Source organism: Fukomys damarensis, unplaced genomic scaffold (assembly GCF_012274545.1).
Source record: "Fukomys damarensis isolate Sample0158 unplaced genomic scaffold, DMR_v1.0_HiC HiC_scaffold_27, whole genome shotgun sequence".
In the NCBI taxonomy this organism is placed as follows: Eukaryota; Metazoa; Chordata; class Mammalia; order Rodentia; family Bathyergidae; genus Fukomys; species Fukomys damarensis.
The window spans coordinates 33,214,008-33,236,486 of NW_022900939.1; the positions used below are offsets into that span (position 1 = coordinate 33,214,008).

The window sequence follows — 22,479 nt, forward strand, 5'->3', positions numbered from 1 at the left end:
CCTTTTTTTTTTTTTTTTTTTCTTACAGCTCTTGCTGCTCAAGTCCAACATCAAACACTAGCCAGGTTGTTGCCTGCTGAGGGCCTGTTCATCCTAGGTGGTGTCATCCAGGCATTCTCACATGGCAGAAAGTAGAATAGTGAAAGGCCCTCAACTTGTGCTCTCAAGCTCTTTTGTAAGGCACTGAGAGGGATGAGCCTCATGACTTGGTCACTTTCCGAAAGGTCCCATCTCTTACTACCCCCACGATGGAGAGGAAGCATCTACATGTGAAGCTTTGGGGACATTAAGACCACAGCACAGAGGGATGTAAAAGGTTCATTCCCAATCAGGTAGGCTCATTTCCCCTCTGACTTTGGGGCCCTCGGAAGTGGTCAAGCAGGAGAGCAATAGAAAATTGGCCTATTAAAGAGATGTGTATATAAAGATGGCCTTGTGGAAGTCATTACAGGAATTTGAGAGACACATTGAGAGATACATCAATTCCTATCTGAAGAATCTCCTTCCGGGACTGGAAGGGAGCTGGAACCAGGGGCTACCCTCGTGTACTCACCTGAGGTAGTCACCTGGGCCTGTGAAATGAGTGGACAAGGGTGCTGCGGCAGTGCAGAGCCGAGCCAAGGCAAAACCATTCCCTTGGTACCTGCTGAAACACAAGCTGCCAGTAAAGGCTGCTCTGTCTTCCAACAAAACACACAGAGAAAAATGGCTGTGGAAGATTCCCTGGGAGGAAGACTCTGTGGTCTGACAGATGCCAGTGTCTCTGGGTAGCTACAAATGGGTTCAGACAGGAATATGCACCTTCTCTAGACTTGCTTTGGCTTACCCTTGTGGTAGGTGCAAATGCTTGGAATAATATACAAAAAAAAAGAAAACAGAAGATTTTTCATAATCTGAACTAATGAGTCACATTTATTCAGACCAATAAATATACTTCTGTCCTTGGATGAATGCTGTAATAGGTCACTGGTCTTCTAAAACGAGAGCAAATATAGACATGAACAGCTGGCTTACACACCTTTTGAGAGTGCTTATATTCAAAATGAAGAGAACCAAGGAAGTGTTCCTACTAGATAAATTTCTTTATTTTGCTAAGAGTTACGGAAAAGGTTGGGTGGGAAAGGTTGCTAGTTTGACTCTGCGATTCTTTCTATGGGTAGCACATGATTGTACATTTTCCTTCCTTCCACGCATCACCCTGAGTTTCTCTCACCCACCTGCTGCAGTGATTCCAGGACCGGAACTACACAGGTAAGCACCAGAAGCATAATTTCCAAGGAAAAAACTGTGTCTATGTTTTAAACATTTATGTCAAAACTTCTTTATTTTTTAATACATGTTTGCAGCACATAATGATTATTTATTATGAGGAGTAGGTACATGTACATAACACATCATAATTCTTTTTTGTCCTCTACTCCCAACCCTCCCTGCTCCTTCCAACTCTTGGTTCCCTTCCCATTTGCAAAAGCTCTCTTTCCGTTTTTTCCCCTTCAATTATTTTTTAGCCCCATCCCCCCTTTTTTTTTCTTTTTTCTTTTTTATCAGGGATTGAACTCGGGCCCTTGCCTTTGTGAGGCAGGCTACGGAACCACTGAGCTAAATCCCCGGCCCAAAATGTAATTCCTTTGATGATGTTGTTAGAAGGTGATTTTTTTTTCTTCTTTGTACCAGGGATCAAACTCGGGAACTTACACTTGCTAAGCAGGCAACAGAACCACTGAGCTCAATCCCCAGCCCTTTTTATCCCCTTTCTTTCCCGCGCTCCCCATTTCCGTCCTTGTTCCCATTCCCACTTGAGAAAGATCGCCTGACTTCTTAGTATCTAATCAACGGGGTGCTCCTCTGCCATAAAGAACAAAGAGCTTGAGGCATTCATAGGTAAATGGATGGACCTTGAGACCTTAATATTAAGTAAAATAAATTAGACACACAAGTTTAGATATCACATAGTTTATTTTACATGAGAAATCCAAAATATAAATATGTCAGAACTTCTAAAGACTGGATGGGGTAGACGGTGCTTTTATCCTTTGTGGCAGAATTGAGGTTACAGGGAATACAGGTGTGAGGCCTTACGGCTAAGTATCCCCCAGCTCGGTACTTACGTATCCATACCCTACACAAATGGAAGTGGACTCGTTAAACTAGACCAGCACAGGGGCAAACCCAACATCTCTTTCACATGTAAAAAACGTTGAGGCTAACTGGAGAGGAGAAATACCGCCTGATGATAACAATGGCTTACGCAACGAGGGAAACTCAGTATCACATTAGTGCTTTAGAAGAAGCTCAGAGCAAGACGGAATGTTGACGCAGGAAAGGTTGACACATATGTTGCTGGAAGCACTCTTGCTTGTGAGGACAGAAATGAACAGAAGCCTGCAAGCCTGAGGGGAGGTCCCACCCTGGGAGATGTGCCGGGTATGTAGTATGGCAATGGTCTGGACTCATCGTACCAACATTGTTTACTGTTTTTCAAGCTATGTCCACATTACACTTGTATTCAAACATTGGCATTCTTGGTAAGAATAGAATAGTGATAGTTGGGCATGATGATGCATGCCTATAATCCCAGTATTTGGAGGCTAAAGCAGGAAGATTGCCATGAATTGGAGGCCAGCCTGGGCTGCAATAGCGAGTTCAAGGCCAGCCTGAGTTACATAATAAGACCCTGTCTCAAAAAACAAAAAACTATGATACTGACAAATTATACTCAAATGGATATAATACCTAGTTCCATGCACAGTGAGGATTAGCTTTCTCTAAAGGTTAAAAGGACAAATTTATTTAAAGAATATGAAAATTGATATATATATTTTTTTGGTACTAGGGATCAAACTCAGGACCTCATGCCTGCCAGGCTGGTGATATGCTGCTGAGCTAAATCCCTAGCCCAATATTTCTTAAATGTGATTCAGTGGTTTGCAATCCAATCAATAACCATTACTCTTGTTTTTGTTTATAATTGATAAGCAATAGAACAAAATAGTTATATTTTGCTTGACGTTAAAAGGACTTCAGTTACACAGAACAAACTTAAAAGTACAAGAAAAGCTCTATGACATGTCACTCTAAATCACCTTAGCATCTAGATTTGAGTTTCTTATAGCCCATTTGCCCATCAGTTGGAGACTGGATAAAGAAGATGTGGTTTTTCTATAAAATGGAATACCACTCAGCCATAAAGAATGAGAAATTAGATTCATTCATAGAAAAATGGATACATATTGAGGATATACTCCTAAGTGAAATAAATGTCACACATGTGTAAATACCGAATAGTTTCTCTGGTGCGAAAATCTATAATAGTACATAAGATCCTAATGATAGAATTGACCATGTGAAATAGAAAGAAAAGGGCTAAAGGTGTAAGGAAAGTGGGAAGGGTAGGGGAAAGGTAATAAGGGAAAAGAAAAAAAATATGAGAAAATGAAAAAAATGGAAATAAAGTGTTTGTAAATGTGGAGGGGAGGAGGGGGTGAAGGGAGGGCAGGGATAAGGGGAAAAAATGAGAACCAAGACCTGTCATGTAAAGGTACAAGATCCCAATGTACTGTATACCTAAAATGTACCAATAAACTAAAAAAAAAAAAGGAAAGAAATTTTAGTTTCTCATATGCTCCTGATTTTTTACTAATTATCTTGATCCGTCAGGTACTTGAAGACAAACAGAAGAAGTTTAATTTAAGTGAGTTAAGAGGCAGCAAATTAATAAGAATGTGGTAGAAATATAGAAGCACAAATATCATGTCCACTTCTGACGTGATTTTATACTCCAGAATAGCTTTGTTTTCTCTTCCACTCTTTGCAGCTTTGTAGATAAAATTACTCATGCACCTGTCCATTGACATTCCAGAACTACAAAGTTGGAATGTAAATTAGGGTAGAAGTAGGATGCAAAGACCAAAGCCACTCAAATGAGAAGCAGAGAGATTATATTCCAGCCTGGTGATTATGCCTGATTTATGAGTAGAGGAAGAATTTGATCACTTCAAAATTAAGTTGACACAGATTTCCTCAAGGTGCTAAAAAGTCAAGTTCCAAAGTTGTTAAACATGAGGGAAAAATGTCTAAGAACTTCACCAGGGTCCTTTTATGTTCAGCCCGGTCATTTTTAATCATACTAACATACATAGTATTTTTAAGATAGCAGTAAGATAAAATGAGAGTTGGAAATTAGGTGTAAAAGTTTGTGTTAAAGCCCATGTTTGATACCTAAGTACACAGCATGGACTTAAGAAGTAGATGGGCTGAGTTCAAATCCTACTGTGCTGGGTGGTGGCTGCGTCAGTCTGTCGGTGCCTGGTATTCTCAGCTACACACCAAAATCACGATAGGACCCACCGTGCGCAGTTGTCATACAGAAAAACAGATTATCTGATGTCCTTCAAAGTGCACACCATGTTTCAACTGTGATCTCCCTATTTGTCTTTAAAAAGTGGGACAAATTTTCTTACAATTATGGTGAAATAAAAGGTGGCATTTTCGGATCCCTAAGGCGACAGCTGAAATTGAAAGGCTGCAGCAGTACAGTAAAGTCTTTGCTGACAGAACTTTACTTCCCAGCAGGCCCCAGCTCCTACTGCCAATCAGTGTTTCTTGAAAGATGGAACTTAATTGCACGTCTCAGATGATAACTAAAAGATGCAGAGCAGATTGAGGGATTTCTTCAGTGTCGTAGGGCTGTGACTGGGATGTACATGAGAACAGGGCATGCACAGGGCCAGAGGCTGAGGTAGAGGACTGCTCTACTTACATGAGCCTAAGAGAAGATGAGGTCTGGAACTAGACTTCAGATCCAAGGTCACTCTGCCTGGTACTTTTCCCCTCCTCTGCAATGGCAATATACCATCGAGAATTTTCTAAGGGCAATGGGCTGTATATAAAAACAAGCTTCAGTTTGCTTCAGAGACTAACATTCACCTAGCATATAAGCATGACAGGTTTGGCTATAAAAGTTATATTGACTATATTATTCATAATAGGCTAAAGGGTGGAAACAATATCAATTTACACCAATGGGTGAATAAACAAAAATGGATCATATCCACACAATAGAATACAAGTCAGTCATAAAAACAACATACAGGTGCAACATGGCTGAAACTCAAAAACACTATGCTACATGAAAAACATCATGTTTTAAGAAAGCACACTAGAAGCCAGGCAAAAAAGGTCACATACTCTGAGAATACATTTACCTATTAGAATAGGTAAACCCATAGAGGAAAAAAAAAAAAAAGATTAGTGGTTCCAAGCAGCTGAGAAAGATGAAAGAGAGAGATCGCTTATTATGTAAGGGATTTCCTTTTGAGGGTGATGATAATGTTCTGGAACTAATTAGAGGGGTTGGCTGCGCAACATGACTGTAGTAAATGCCACTGAACAGTAGACTTGAAATTGTTACATGAATTTTAGCTTAATTTTAAAAAACAGAAGACTTCATGCTGATCGCCAAGGAAGGTCTGTGGGAATGAATAACACTTCCCACTAATGTCTAACTCCTCAAAGAGATATTGTGAGTCCTATAGCTGCTTGGCGAAAGGTTAGGCAGTGTAATTCATTGTTCTTTTGTAGAATTATCAGAGTTAAGAAACATCTTTATTGCATCAAGTTTCCTCCTCACCGCCACCAAAAGCAAAGACTGAATCGAATACTAAAAGCTGAAACATTTGCACATATCCGTGCAAAATGAAGAAATCTAGGAATCACAGGACCGAGGACCTGTGGAGAAGACCAGTGCACTGAAGTGAGCCAGCAGCCACCCAGATGGCATTTGCTGATTCTTATTTATTAGTCCAAGAAATGAGCAGAATCTGTGGCTTAGAGAATTTGATGGTTTCACAGATATGGGGAGGTCAACTGGGGTTCAGAGCTACCGGGATAACCAAGACAAAGGTGCTGATAGTCATGAGAGCAAGGGACCCCTGAGTGTGTCCTCGGGTCAGGCAAAAGTGCTGGAGAGAAGACGGAGTAAAGGTAGGGTTGTGAGAGTATTCTGTGTGGACCAAGAAAACCTGCCAGGATTCTGGAGACATCTGATTTTACAAACTAGTACACCCCCTGGTGCGCAGGCCTGCAGATGAGAAATGCCAAGCCCCATGTGGACTTGTGGAGCAGAGGAGCTCAAGGGTGTCCCTCTTGCAGGCCACAGCCAACAAACACCTCCCAATGGCATAGTAAGCTCAGGACCACAATTTCTAGTCCATGACGGCCCAGTGATGCATCCACCTGACTTCTCATCCCTAAATCCTTCCTCTGCCTTCCTCTCCCTCACTGCCTACCGTGAGCAGGCCTTTCCGTGGCTTCCTTCGAAGCTGCTCACACCTGGGCTCAGCGCTGAGATCAGGACCCTCCACCCACCTGTCAGCGGGCCACTGAAAGGCTGGGATTCCACGAGAGGCCAGCACGCCCTTGCCCCTTCACGAGCAGGTACGAAGTGACCTGGGTCCACAAGGTCTGCATGAGAGAAGAGAGGATGTCAGGGTGAGCAGAACCCGGTGGGATGGCACTGAGACCTCAGCGACCGAACAGGGACCCCTCTCTGAGAAGAAGTGCAAGGCCTCCCTAGCTGAAGGTCAGCAGCAGAGAGGGACAGAGTCTACTAGACTGTTGTTGAAGCCAACCTGAAGCTGCTTTGCTAGTTGCAAAGTTATCTTGTTTGTGGAGAAACTATTCTCCACCCTTTGCCCGCCGCTGGACTCAGCACTAAGGAAACCTGGCAGGAATCTCCCCATTGGACCCTTGGTACCTACTTGGAAAAGTACAGAGCAGACTGAACCTTTGCGAGATTCCAGGCCATCATAATTAATTAACCCAGGACATAATTCCTAACCTAGTAAACTTGGTTTTGCATAACCTTGATGAGAGTTTGCCTTCAATGTTTAATATGAAGTGAAGGGATTATCTTTACATTTGAATGTTTACATGTGTATCTCATATTTGTGCATACGTACACATAATACACATGTATATTTACATGTGTATTCCATATTCTATAGAAAACAAGGGGGTGCATCTGCTTTTGCTGTCTTCATGATAACCTAAAAATTTAAAGTGCGGTCTGTTTCATGAGGCTGCGGGTAAACCCCTCCCTCAGAGCAGGAATGTATACAAAAGTGGCTGTTGGTCCGTCCACTCCAGGGGTCAGGTGGTGGCATCTGCAGGAATAGCCTTGATTCTTTGGGGCTGATGCTCTGGTTTTGTTCCCTTTGGGGAGCCAGATGGTGTTCTTTAAGAGCCCAAGTTTATTTTGTATTCTTTTTGCCCAAATAAGAAATTGAACATTTTCTTCACCCTGTGAAGTAAAAAAGGCAAAGTGGCAATCATTATAAATTCAGCGTTTGAGTTCCTGTGAGAACTGCTTGTTGTTGGAAATGTTTCGTTTGTATTAAGGTCATGGCAGACCCGGTAATGAAGTCCTTGAGCAGAGTGAATGACCTTGAGGAACTCACCAAGTGAGAAAGCACGAAATTCTATTCCAGAAAAATGAGTGCATTCATAACGGTGTCCTCAAATGCACAGGGTGCTCTCTGTCTGAAAGCATCTATAGATGGCTTCATTATTCACCGGTCTCCCACGAGTGGGTAAAGACCCCCTCAAGGAAGGGCCCTTGGGACATGGAGGACGAAGAGCATGTGCTCACCCGGGTGTGCGAGGGAGACCTGGGGAGATGGGCAGCCCCAGCCTTGCAATAGAGTTCCGACTCTGCGGCCTCCCTGGTGGCCCTGACAAGTCACAGCTCCGAAGACAGTGAGGCGCTCTGGCTCCGGTGCGTGCTCTCTGCTGCATTATCCAATCACCTCAGCTTGGTGAGGAGGGATCCCAAGGCTGCCTGGAATGAGCTTCTGATTTGGATTCCAGCACAGGGAAACATCCTGCTAGAAGTTTCTCAGAAGGTCTGCTTCCACCCCGGCATCGGGAATGGCCATGACCAGGCACTTTGATGATATAAAACAGCACACCCTGCGGGGCAATTCATTGTCCGGTTTCTACAGTTTTACACTAGAGCCGTTAAAAGTTTCTAGTGTTTCTTCAGTCTTAGAATCAGCAGGGTAATGGACATTTCAGCAGTAAGCAAAATGAGCAACGCATGACATCTAATTATCAGCATTCCAATTTGCAACACTTTAAATTATTACCCAAGGCAACTTCTCCCAGTAGATATTAATTCTTAGGTTTTTGTAAAAATGTCAGCTCTAGAGAAATCCTTCTTTCTGCTCCTGATTTTTTAATCTGATGTGGTTTCTGGTACCTCTTTAGAGATACTAACTACATGTTCTGTAATCCAGCAATGTTTACAATAGTGTGTGGTGTGGGGCCTTGAATGCCCACCAAGTGCACGGAGCTGAAGTGACCATGAGGAAAATGAGGGAAGCACTTTGACTACACGTGTAGGGTGCTGGGAGACTCTGTAAAAGAGCTCAGCTGCCACACCCAGTCCAGTTAGGACCCTTGACTCCAGTCCAGGTACTGTCACTATAGCTGTCGCTCAGTTTTCGGACTGGGGTGACAGGAGGAGGAAGAAATAGCTCAAAATTCATTCTCCATCTCTGGCCCAGCTGACCATGAGGAAAGGAACATGAATTTGATGGTGGTCTCCTGATTCTGAGACAGGCAGGCCTGGGGCTTTTTAGAATCTGTTGTGGACCCAGGAGCCAGGTGGCTTAGGCTTACAGCCTGCTCTGCAACCTGAACGTGGGAAAATTGTGTAACCTGAGTTTAAATTTCTTCAGCTCAAGATATGAATAAAAATAATAACTTGCTTCACATATTTATTGTGCAAATTAAATGCATAGTGCCCAGAACAGGATTGGCCCATAGTCCACAGTGTGTTAAGTGTATGTGTTAAGAATCCGTAGTCCATCCTCCCTGACACAATTGTATCTCTTAAGAACTAGAGTGTGAAAATAAAAAAGGGATGGGTGGTGAATGGCAGTGTAGGTCCAAGGGGTCCATAGAATATAATTCCTACTATATGCTGGGTAAGGAATAGATAGAACAGAGCCAGTAATTCCAGTCATGAATTTACTTAACAAAGCCTACTTAGGGGACTTGGGGGCCAGGTTTTGTCCCAGAGGCTTTATATATATTAATCATTTGGTGTCCTCTAAATCCATGAAGGACAGGCATGCTGTTATTATCCAGAGAAAAGTGTGGTGTTAAGCCCTACAGAAAGCTTGCTGTAAAAGTTTTCTGTGTTCACACATTTGAAAACAGATCTTCAAAGAGATTTTATGAAATGTGCATTGCTCTGTGATAAAATTAGATCTGTATCTAACAGTGAAAATGAGCATTAAGAATAGGAGAATTTATGAAAAAGGAGTCATCTCACTTTTTGCCTTTCTGTTTTCCTATGAGTGTGCATTTTGCAGAAATAGATTCTAGAAGGCATGTTTTTATCCCTAAAGTAATATTCCCAGCACACAGGAATACTTTTACCTTTCCTTCTTGCTTTCCTACCAGGAAGTTTACTGCTTAGAGGGCGAAGAAGACCACTCATAGTTTGAGGCAAGCCAATCCCACTGTGCCGGGACAGGGATTTCCAGGGTCTTCCAGGATCACATAGCAGCTGCTCCAGGAGAGATGCCATTTGAATACTTGTTTGGTGCTGTCTGGACAGCAAAGGTAGAGGAGGATTCCGGGTCCATGGACAAAGGTAACGAGATGAGTGTATCACTGAAGTAGGGCACAGTGACACTGGGAATGGGGTGGGCCGTGTGTTATGGAAAATCTGCTCAGCTGCTCCTAAGACTCAACCTGTACAGAAGAAAGCTGCAGGCCAACAAGCAGAGAAAGACACTGGCAAAAAGGCAGAAGGAGCATCCATAAGGGCAGAGGACAAAAAATAGCAGATAGAAACACGTCCAGGCCAAACCCCCTGACAGCTTTAGTAGATATGGATGAACTGAATAAATGTGCGGCATGCCATAGAAAACCATCTCTAAGGCTTCTAAGATACTTCTAGTGCCCTGACACCTGGGCACAGGGATATAAGCTTGGAGAAGATGTGAGAAGACGTCCCTCTAACTTATTCACACTCTAGGAAGGCAGAGAGAAAGTCTCTGGAAAGTGATTGCATTATTTGCTGAAGCTGCCACAACAAAGTCACCTAGCCTGGGTTGATTAAGTAATAGAAATGTGCAATCTTACAATCTGGAGGCCAGAAGTCTGAGATCAAGTTGTCCTTAGGGTGTTTTGTTCTGAAACGTCTCTTCTTGGCTGGTAGATGACCAACTTTTTCTCTTTGTGTGTGTCTGTGTTTCAATCTATTCTTAGTACGACGCAGTCAGATTGGGTTAGAGTTCACCATAGAGCCTCCCTTTGATTGTTTCTTCCAAGACCTTTTGCCAAATATGGTCATACTCTGAGTCACTGGGAATTAGGTTTCAACATAAAAATTGGGAGATTGGACACAATTCAGCCCATAACAGTTGGATAACTTTATTCACCAAGAGGTAGTATTGGGTGAAAATAATGCAACTGGAAGCTAATTATTCCTTTAGAAATAAGAACTCGTTAAGTTATCCCCTGCAGTTTAATTGCTTCATAAAGATTCACGAAAATCTTGCTTAAATACCTGTCCTCACACTTCTGTTAGTGCTTTAAAAAGCTACATTTTTAAAATTTGGGGTGCTTGGAGTCTCCACCACAAAGGCTCCAGCTGTGAGTTGGTGTTAATATATCTTTTGTAATAGGTCAACCCAGCAGGACCTAACAGGTATTTAAAATTCATTTTTAAAAAGTGATCAAGACATATATTGTGGCAGTTATCAATCTGAAAAAAATTGTGTACTGTTCCCAAGCTTGCATGTGAAAGAGGTTTCTGTGAGATAGGAAAATGGGGTGTACTGGTTATTTCTGGATAGTGACAGGTCAAAGTGCAAGAAAGAGGTAAAGATGTGGTGGGCAGGACCTGGAGAAACAATTTTGTTTGTTTCATTTTAGTGGTGTCTATTTCTTTTGTCAGTTAGGATCTAAAAAATTTGTTACTCATCCTAATTAGCTAAGAATACTTATAAAATGCATTAATAAGTATGGATTCAATATGAATTTTGGAATTTGACCAGATCATTACTCTTATATAATGATTTGAAATACTTTCCCATCAAAAATAAATCACATGGATTTACTAACTATTCTGGAGTGAAAGGTAGTAACAAATGTTTTCCCTCTGAACAGATGGGTTAACACTCTAATCACATTTTTCTCTAGCCTTTAAATGCTGAATGTGAGCTTTCCATAAATGGATATGAGTTATATTAGCTTTTCCACTGCTTCTCCAAGATATACTGGAATGTGGATTGACTGAGCTATGCTTTGCAGGGGTCACTAAGGAAACCACATAGTATCACTGTAGCTCAGCCTTCTCACTTACCTTCAAAGGTTACTAAGAGGAGGAAACAAAATCATACATGAAAAGCATTTCAAAGTCTCAAAGATGGTAGACCAGACTTGTTTTCCTGCCTTCCTGTTTCCTAGAATATCACTAGCCACCCTACTCCTACTACAGAACCAATGAATTATCTGATGAACTATTATCCCACATGCCCTGTCCACATATCCTGCCTCAGTGCAGGTAGGGATTTACTCTTTCTTGTTGTGTAGTCACATGCTCTGTGTTCACGCAATTTGCTGACAGAAAAAGCAGCATTTTCCATTGAAGTTGGATGGCTTTAGAAGGTCTTCTCTGTACACCACAACTCTTTCTTGGATCAGCTCTCCCAAGTTTGAGACTTAGAGAATAAGCAGAAGTCATTTGCCCCTTGTATGGATCAGAGAAAGAGAAACAATAATAATCACTTTGTTAGGAAGGCTACAAAGTCCCATACCCTGCCCTCCATAGGCTGGAGCCCCAGGGAAGTTCATTGCAGACAGTCCATACTTGAAGGTCTAAGAACCAAGGGAGCCTGTGCTACAAGTGTCAGTCCAGGTCCAAAACGCCCGAGAACCAGAAGTAACAACATCTAGGGCAGAGGCAGAAGTGGATATACCAGCGCAGTCAGAGAGCAAATTCACCATTTCTCTGGCTCTGTGTTCTAGCCAGACACAGGGTAGACTGGATGATCGCCATCCACAATGATCATTCACATCGGTGAGGGCAGCTTTCCTCAGTCAACCTGATCAGATGCCCTTGGAGAAGGTTTGTTCCGTGCATACTTCTAGTCCTCATGCCTTTGGACGTGGACAGGAATCCATACCACATACTTTTCTGGGTCTTCAGTTTGCAGAAGGAAGATTGAGGACTTCCATGCCTCCATAATGTCATGAGCCAATTCCTTGTAACAAGTATCATTCATCCATAATATGCACATACTGTGCATATATCCTATTGGTTATGCTTCTCTGGAATATCTTAGTACAATAGTATCATCAGAGGTATTAAGTACTGTGAAGAAAAGTAAAGCAAGGTAAAAGAATGTAATTGTACAGCTAATGCTTCCAACATAGTGACAAAGAGGGTCTTTTACGAGGCGATAACAGGGGAACAGAGATCTGAGTGAAATGAGAGGTAAGACATTTAATATCTGGAGTAACAAATATACTTAGCTAAAGAAACATTAAATGGGCTGGGGGTTTAGCTCAGTGGTTCCACTGCCTGCCTCCCAAGCACGAGGACCTGAGTTCGATCCCTGGTACCAGAAAAAAAGAAAAAGAAACATAAAATGCAGAGGCCCTAGGATACAAACAAGATCAGCATGTCTGGTGTTCTGCCTTTTAGTAAAAGGCATAGTTTACAATAATTTGCAAAAGAAAAGAAATACTAGACAAAATGTAGGCAACTTTCTATCCTTTTCAAACTGAAGGGCTGTGTTGCTACAGGGGACAGGAAACAGATTTTAATATTAGTATCTGTTACTTAGTGAGTACCTACGATACACCACGCTGCCTATCTATAGTTTTATTAGGTTCTCACTACCATCAAATGCAGCTGGAATTATAATTTAATTGTGTGTCTGAGGACTCCAGACTTTGTTCTATTATCCTAATGTCTATTCCTTTTGCTATTTTCAAGGAGATGTTCTACAGTCTCAACACAATTAGAATTTGAAATTATTGTTTTTCTCTTTTATCTAAGATACTCTAAAGTTCAAAAATACCATTTCTCTTATACTGCATATATTAATAATGTGTTCTGTATTATAACTTTATTTTAATAGTGTATTATAATAGCTATTCTATGGAATATTCAATAACTCATTCAAACAGTGCACTCTGTGAATAATCATACATAATTTTAAATACATAATAGATTTGCTATATATATTGTCACATAGGAGAAAATATAGGTATGTATTAATAATAGTGCTTCAATTTTTACCCTTTAAGCTTTGAAGTTTTATTCATATATAAGAATGACAGAAAGGATAAAAACTGGTCACAACTCCTGAATCACAATCTCTCATAATCTTTAAACATTAAGAAAAACTTTTTAAGCTATTACAAACTGTGTTGCTATAAACATAGCTGTGCATATATCATTGTGATATGATTCTTTTAATTCTTTTGGAAAGATACCCAGCAGAGGGATGCCTGGGTCAAATGGAACCTCTAGTCCCAGCTCTTTGAGTTATCTCCATATTGATTTCCATAATGGATGCACCAGTCTGCACTCCCACCAACAATGGAGAAGGGTTGCTTTCTCCCCACAACTCTGCCAACATTTGTTATTGGTTGATTTCTTGATAGCAGCCATTCTTTGTGGGGTGAGATGGAATCTCAGGGTTGTTTTCATCTGCATCTCTCAAATGACCAGTGATATGGAACATTTTTTCATATATTTACTTGCTGCTTTTACTTCTTTGTCTGAGAAATGTCTGTTCATTTCAGATGCCCATTTTTGAATCGGGTCCTTATATTTGGTGGGGCTGATTGTTTTGAGTTCTTTATATATTCTAGATAATAGTCCTTTGAGGAGCAGCTGGTAAAAATTTTTTCCCACATTATAGTGGCACAATTTGTAATAGCTAAAACTTGGAAACAGCCCATTTGCCCATCAGTTGGAAACTTGATAAAGATGTGGTTTTTCTATAAAATGGAATACTACTCAGCCATAAAGAATGAGAAATTATATTCATTCATAGGAAAGTGGATGCATATTGAGGATATACTCCTAAGTGAAATAAATAAATTACACATGTATAAATACTGAATAGTTTCTCTGGTGTGAATAAACTGCAAAAGTACAGAAGATCTTAATGAGTTAATTGACAATGTGAAATAGGAAGAAAGGGGCTAAAGGTGTAGGGAAGGTGGGAAGGGTAGGAAAAAGGTAATAAGGGAGAAGAAAAATATGAGAAAATGAAAAAAAAGGAAATGAAGAGTTTGTAAAGGGGGATGGAGGAGGGAGTGAAGGGAGGGCAGGAACAAGGGGAAAAAGTGAGAACCAAGACGTGTCATGTAAAGGTACAAGATCCCAGTAATGAATGTAACTGTACTGTATACCTAAAATGTACCAATAAACTCAAGGAGAAAAAAAAAAGAAAGAAAGAAAAACTTTTTCAGTGGTTGCATTAGTTTCCTACTCTGCTCTAACACCTCACCACAAATTCCGTACCTTAAGGTCACAAAACATTTTTACCTTACATTTCTGCAGATCACAAGACCAAAATAGACAACCAAGTTGTTGGGAGAGCTGCGTCCCCTTCTGAAGGAGCTAAGGAAGGCTCTGTTGTCTTGCCTTTCCCAGATTCTAACAGCTTCCCATGTTCATGGGCACATGGCCTCTTCCATCTTCAAATTATGTCCGCTCTTGCTCCTGAAAAGTCATCCCAACTCTTCTATTTCCAGTTCTATGAACACTCATACACTGGTTCTACCCACTTAATCAAAATCAGCTTTCCGTTTTAAAGTTAGTAGATTAGCAACTTTAATTATACCTGTAACTTTCCTTCCCCTCTGCCATGTTGGGTAATGTGTTCTAGGGATGAAAGTCTGGACATCTTCAGTGGTGCCATTATTTTGCCTATCACAGTGGCTTTCATTCTGAGTTACTAATTAAATATTGCTTGTGGTCATGTTCTGATAAACTCAGATATTTTGTTTGACTGCTGTGACTATGATGCTGACTTTTCCCTCACAAAGTCCTGAATATCTGTGTAGCAGTTTCCTTTCCTATTAAAATATTTTAAAAATCTATTGATTCTAAGGTTAAAATGCCCAATTGGCTTAATTCTTCAGATTTGGAATGTGGTATGATAGTCCCTTGAAAATTATTTAAATAACAATCGGGGAAGGGGTTGTATTTAAAGACCGCAGGACCCATATACTGTTGGGTTTATAAGGAGAATCACTTCATTCCCCATAAATCAGAATTTTTCTATTGATTTAATATTGCTATGACTTTGGTAGACTTGGGCAGCTTGCAGATTATTATTTCTTTTCAGCATTGCTGACTATAACAATTTATCTCTCTCAGTGGTTCCCAACAATGACTAAAACAGCTATATACTTTCCAAGACATGTTTCAATAAAACAATTCCAGTGTCCTAAAGCTATGAACTGATTATAAAAGAGAAGTTGTATATGGAAGCAAGAAAAAATACTTAACAACAACAAAACTTGCTGTCTTGTTTCTCACAATCTTTTTTTCTTTTCCCCTCCATTACGTTGTTCCCCAAACAAAAGGGCCATTATTTGGTGACAGGGGAACCACCTGGTAGCTTAGAAAGTGACCCGCTCTTTTGGGCCAATTGACTTTGTATAGAATCTGGTCATCCTGATTATCTATGTAGATCATCGCAAATTTTACACATTGGTGGGGCATCTAGAATTATTGACTAAATAAGTGCTTTTGGTTTGGGACAAATGTATTACTTCTTCCACAGCAATGTGTTTCATAGAAAGTATGATTTTTCAAAGATTTTTTAAATGCTTGTATGCACACAGCGTACCTCTGTATGTTGACAGCAAGGAAATACGTTCGTATCCAATGCTGGACATGATTTAAGTGAAACCTGTGAAGCAGATCCGGGTTATTCAGGCTTTAAAGTCATTCTCAGCCTCACTCATTAGACCAGAGATCAAAAGACTCACTTTGGTGTGTCCTCACAGGTTTTACAGCTATTCTCTTGTCCTGGACTCTTACTCCAAAGTCTCCCTCCCCCAGAGGACATGACCCTGATGGAAAACCAGCTGACAGCAATCACAATCAAGCCTGTAGACCAGCAACATCAGTATAGTGAGTAGAGGGTAGGACATAAAAGGGGCTTTTCCCGGACCCAGCTCCAGGCTCTCACTGTCCTCACTGCTGCCTTCCCCTGTCTTTATGGCCATTGACACACAGTTTGCACTGACTGCTCTGAGGGACTCCATGTAACACTGTCTCCTCACATTTGAGCCTGTGCTTCTCCCATGTTTTCCCAAATGTCCAGAATATAGCAGTAAACAAAATAGTATTTGAGCAGGGCATGGTGGCTCATTTGAGACATGGTCTACTTCACTTACTCTGGCTGGCATCAAACTCTTGATCATCCTTGCGCAAACTTTGGGGTAGCTGGGATAACAGGTGTGCTAGCAATGAAAAGTCTTTGTGACGTTATAGTCTTCTACAAAAGATAATTTTTCATTGCCCAAATAAACCAAGCAAAATTATGTTCAGTTATAGTTTTTAGCAGCGTTATCCAACAGGAAGATATAAAATGACAGTCGCTCCTTGTAATCAAAATGATTAAGGTGAAACTTTCTGAGACACAGATCCAGCAAAGCTGTTTTTCATGCTTGGTCCTTCCTTTTATCTAGCCTTTTGTGTTACTTTATCCCCTCATTCTACCAATTTATGTATTTGTAATCCAAATACATTACTCTCAGAGCAAAAGTGGCTAATTTTAAGGTTTGTCTTTGTCAGTTTACTTACACTGCTTTGAGTTTTTCCAGTTCTTACCCTTTTTTCATGGAAAGTTTAGGGAAAATTTCTTTAAATCATCTGACAAGTCATGACATTGAATACATTTAGACATAAAGGCAAAAAGATGAAGTGATCAGAACTGGAACCGACTACTTTTACGAAAAAGGGAATAGATTCTATAATTCCTAGATTCTTTAAAATAAAACAGAATATCTTACTGCCTCACACAATAGCATGAGCAAAATGTTCTACTGAATTTTAAAATGGAATAGAATTCTTAAAAGACTCCCATGAATTTTTTTCTTTTTTGGTGGAAAGCATGGTCAGACATGAATTCATCTAACCCATCAGATCAAAAGACCTGAGTTAAAAAACTGAGGCTGAGAAAATAGAAAAATAAATGTAACCCTATTATTAGTATACTATGATAATAAGCCTATTCTTATAACATTAGTAGTAGAAGTAGTAGTAGTTGTAGTAGTAGTAGTAGTAGTAGTAATATACAATCCATAATTGGGGGGGATTTGTTTTATTGTTTTGTGGTAAAAATGTTTTTAAATAAAAAAGAATTTTTATTTCAAGATAAATCATAATGATATGTTATTTTTTTATTTGCATTGAGAGAAAAAAATTGATGTCTTCATAAGAAAAATAGCACATTTTCTTTATCCAGTCTCCAGCTGATGGACAACTGGACTGTTTCTAAGTTTTAGCTAATACAAATTGTGCTCCTATAAACATGGGTGCACATATATCACTGTGGAATGATTCTTTAAATTCTTTAGGGAAGACACCCAGCAGGGGGATGGCTGAGTCAGATGGGACCTCCAGTCCTGGTTGAGAAGAGCCGCTCTTAAGACAGCTACGTATTGCTGTAAGAATCACTGAACTAGAGCCAAGGATTTCATTCAATGGTTCCACCGCCTGCCTCGCAAGCACAAGGACTTGGGTTCATTCCTTGGTACCAAAAAAAGAAAAAGAAAGAAAAGAAAACAGATAAAAAAATCACCAAACTAGATGCAAATATATATTGATTGATTTGAGAAGCCACATAATGTAAGTGAAATTAGGTTGCCTAACACACAAACAGCTCAGACACTTCTTAGTTGTAGGATCTTCAGTAAATTAAGCTACAGTCTTTTTTTATAAAATAACTAATATCTACTGTGTTGACCAAGACTAGATCAGTTACTGTAAGAAAGAGACCACAAGCCCATAGCTTAAATAAGACTAAAACTAATTTCTCTCCCTTGTAGCTGTTAGAGCCAAGGAATCCAGTGCTGTTGCAGGAGGAGGTCCACAGCGTTGGGGCTCAAGCTCCCTCAATCTTGATACATCGCTGCTATGTCCTCTGGGTCTGCACTGCAGGCTGTGGGAAAGAGAAAAACTGAGGGGGCTGGCACTTCTCTTTAAAGATAAAACCAAAAAGTTGCACTGCCATTTCTTCTCCCTTGTCGGAATTCAGTCAGGTGACTGCACCTGGTAATAAGGAATCTGGGAGAAATGGTCTGTTCCAGGGCAATCAGATGCCTCACTAAAACTTACTGGTACCATAGCCAAAGAAAACAGAAGAGTCTGTGACTGGCACGTGGCCACCTTTACCTTTTGCATGGTGCTGTGCATATGACCTTTTGCATGGTGCTGTGCATATGAAGATATGAGCAAAAATAGGACTTGCTGAGTTTCCCTTGTCTCAGAGATACTCAGTTCAGACTTCTCCGATAACTCAGTCTTTTTCTAACACTGTCTATCTTGGGGCCCTAGCTGGAGAGAACCTCAGTAGAAACTCTCTCTCTCTTTCAGCTTCATTTGCAATCGCAATCACCAGAAAAAGTCCTGACTATGAGGTCGTCCTTGTGATAGACTCAGGAGGTGTCCATTACAAGAATCCCTGAATGATTCCCACCAGCAACTTTATTATTTAATCAAGGATTCAATTTTATATCCTTCAGTGTATATCATTGCAGGATGGAGTCTTTTATCAAGCTTATAATCCTATTTTTCTTATATTTTTATTCAAGCAAAGTAAACAAAAAGTGAAAATTATTTACTATTTAGTGATAGAAAACTAACTTGTCCCATCAGTCAGACTTTGATCCTGCTTCATTGGCTAGGAGCCATGGAATACCAATAACAGTTTATTTTTAAAAGTCATCTTCATAAGATACAGCTGGAGTTGGGGATTTAGGTTGGTGGTTCCTCCACCTGCCTTGCAAGTGCAAGGACCCGAGTTCAATCCCCAGTATCAAAAAGAAAAAGAACTATATAAGGTACAGCTTTTGCTCATAAGATTCACTCATAAATCTTCCAAGGAGTTAGGGAGGTAAACTCACCCATCCCTTCTCACATCCGTGTGAAGGGAATTACTCAGTGAGTGCATTGGTGAGCTCAAGCCAATGTTCCTTGACAAGTGTTCCATATGAGTTTCTTTTTTAATGAATTCAGCACAGCTAATAAGCACTTATTCAGATGTAGAAAAGCAATGATAAGTAACCTATGTACCCTAATGTTCCTAAGTGTCCATTTTAAGGACTTTGCTGTGGTTCTTTCTAATTCTGGCTCAGTGGTTCTTAACTTTGATAAATCATATTTAACTTAGCTACTTAAAAGTATGCAGGTGATTTGCTCTAAGCACAATGAAGTGAGAATCTCTGGGGACAGTGGGCTCGATCAGTACTTTTGGGGGGTGTTTGTGCAGACGACTGATGCCAGGGCTTCCTGTGTTCGTGCTAAGCGCCCTACCATGGAGCTCCACCCACAGGCACAGGCCCAGTATCAGTACTTTTCAAAGGCGCTGCAGCTGATTCTACTGTGGATCTAAGCCTAAGAACCACTGCTCACACCTGCTTAGGACTGTGTCTACCAGAAGACCAGAGGTCTGGTACGCTCTCCCACCTATCCTGTCTGCAGCTTTGGGGCTAACTGATCTCTTGACAAAACTCAGACAAAAGGAATAATGAACATGCTTTTGCAACCAAGAAGTGTACTACGAGCATTAGAATAGTACCCACTAAAATCTGTGCTTCATGGTGGGGTATTTGCCCTGGCGGGTTCGAAGATCTGGGTTTAATCCTCAGAAACCACCACAAAAATAAAAATTGTCCCTAGGCCTAGGAGTATAGCTTAGTGGCAGAGTGCTTGCCTAACATGCGTAAGACCCTAATGTTTGGTCTCCAGTGCCAGAAAAATAATATATGCCAAAGAAGGCAATATAGTTAATGCAAAATAGAGTTAAGTTGTAGCTTATGTCTTCCTTTCAGGAGACACTAGCAAGAGGCCAGAGATTTAGCTCAGTGGTGCTGCCGGCCTGCCTCACAAGCACAAGGTCCTGAGTTCGATCCTCATTACCAAAAAGAAAAAACAGAAGACACTAGTGAGATGAAAGATATCTCTGCTCAAGATCCTTGAAATGAGCTAGAATTAACATAATTATGATTAGGAGCCAACTCAGAACTGTTCAGTTGATTAGGAAAATAATTGAAACTATTTGTGGAATGTAGATAAAACTTTCCATGAAACTGTATCTTTTAAATATTGATAAGTAAACATTGTTAAAACCCAAATGAATCAGATTTCAAGCCTACTTGGGCACTGCTTCTGTTTTTGTTTACCATCTAAAATATATAAAAATCACCACCTACATATCCAATAAAACTTTAAGTCACTGAACAAAAATTTACTTTTTGTTCAACTAGAAAGTTGTAGAGAAACACTGTATCAACTTGATGTTATTGATTTTCTCTTTCAAAATTAATTATTTTGTTCTTATCTTAATTATTGCATTCCTTTTGTATGCTTTTGATTTAATTTGCTTTTTCTTTTTAAATTCCTTATGGCAAAATCATAGCATTAGTTTGAGACCTAGCATTTAATACTATACATTTATCCCTAACCATTGCTTTACCTTCATCTCTCAAATTTTGATATTTTATATTTCATTTTTTTGTTTTGTTTTGTTTCTTAAATTTTTTGGTACAGGGGATTGAATTCGGGTCCTTGCACTTACAAGGCAGGCAGCAGAATCACTGAGCTAAATCCCCAGCCCTGATACTTCATTTTTATTCACAATACATTTTAATTTAATTTCCCTTGTGATTTTTTTTCCCTATGTGTTACACAGAAGTGAGTTGTTTAATTTCAACCTGTTTGGGGGATTTTCTAAGTGTCCTTCTATTGTTAATTACTAATTACTAGTTAGATTACACTGTGGTAATAGAACATATTTCATTAGTTCTAATCATTTTTAATTTGTTGAAGTTTGCCTTATGGCCCAGGATATACTCATTTTGGCAATTGTTCCATGAGCCCTTGAAAACTAAAATTCTGTTGTTGTTGGCTGGAGTATTTTATAAGCAAGTTGGTTGACAGTGCCATTTGGTCTTCTACAATATTACAGTCTCTACCTATATAACTCGACTTGTCTATTTCTTTTTCTTGTTCTATTAGTTTTACTTTATACCTTTTTAAATTATATTTTTAGGTGTTATTTGTTATTGTTATGTCTTCTTAATGAATTTGCATTCTTACACTAAATGTTGCCCATCTTTATAGCTGGAAATGTTCTTTGTGCTGAAGTTTACTTTTATCTAATGCTAATATAGCAACTGTTTGTGGGGCATATTTTTCATTCTTTTACTTTTATATGTATTTATATGTAAGATAGATTTATTATAGATGGACTATAGAAGCTCTGGTCTTTTGATTCAATTTGATATGTTTCCATTATTGGGTTTAGGTCATTAAAATTTAATGTACTTAACTGATGTGGTTAACTTTTAATGTGCTATCATGCCATTTACTTCTTGATTCTTATTCTACCTGATTTCAGATTATTTATGATTACATTTTATTTCCTTTGTTGGTTTTTTTTCACTTCTTTTAAAAATAGTGGCTGCCCCATGTTTATAATTAATAATAATAACATGCATCTTTAATTAATACTGTCTACCCACAAATAATATACTGTATCAGTCATAATTCAATTAGGGAAACAGAACCAATAGATCTGATGCTTGTGAAGATGTGTATATGTAATAATTTTTATTATCCTGCTGTTTGTCACAGGGACTTAATGGCCCACGATTGTGGGAACTGCTCATGCAATCTCAGTAGGTTAGGTCATGTCTCATGCTGGAGTTTGACTCCACAGGACAGACAATTGAGAAGGAGATAGGAATGAAAAGTGGAAGAAAACAAAAACAAGCTGTATGCCAGGAACATGCGCTGTGGGCTCTGAGAATACATCCATGTCCGTTTTTACTGTTTGGAACTTGATATGCTGCAGGAGGGTCCAGGGAAAGTGGAGCTGTTGCTGACCTTGTCCTGTTCTTAATCCAAGAGTTGTATGGACAGTCGGTTATGGCACGAACCTCTTCAAAAGAGCAACCTTTTGCCAACTTCGGAGTCATAACAAACCGTTTAAGTGCACCTGTGTTACTGTATTTCTGGTACTCAAAATGCATAGGTAAGACTCAGTGACTTGAATATGTTGAAATATATGATATGGTATATTTAATGGGAGTTTTCCAGGATTCATCTCAATTACAGGGCAGCCAGTGCAGGTACATGTATGTAAATTTTATGCAAAAATGAACAATCACTCAGTGAAATGTCCAGAACCAGGAAAGGGA

At 39.8% G+C, this 22,479-nt stretch overlaps 1 pseudogene; it reads right to left on the minus strand.

Annotated features, from left to right (window-relative positions):
* Window positions 1–15,945, minus strand: part of LOC117283544 — a 29,902-nt pseudogene extending 13,957 nt beyond the window's left edge.
* Window positions 15,946–22,479: the final 6,534 nt, after the last annotated feature.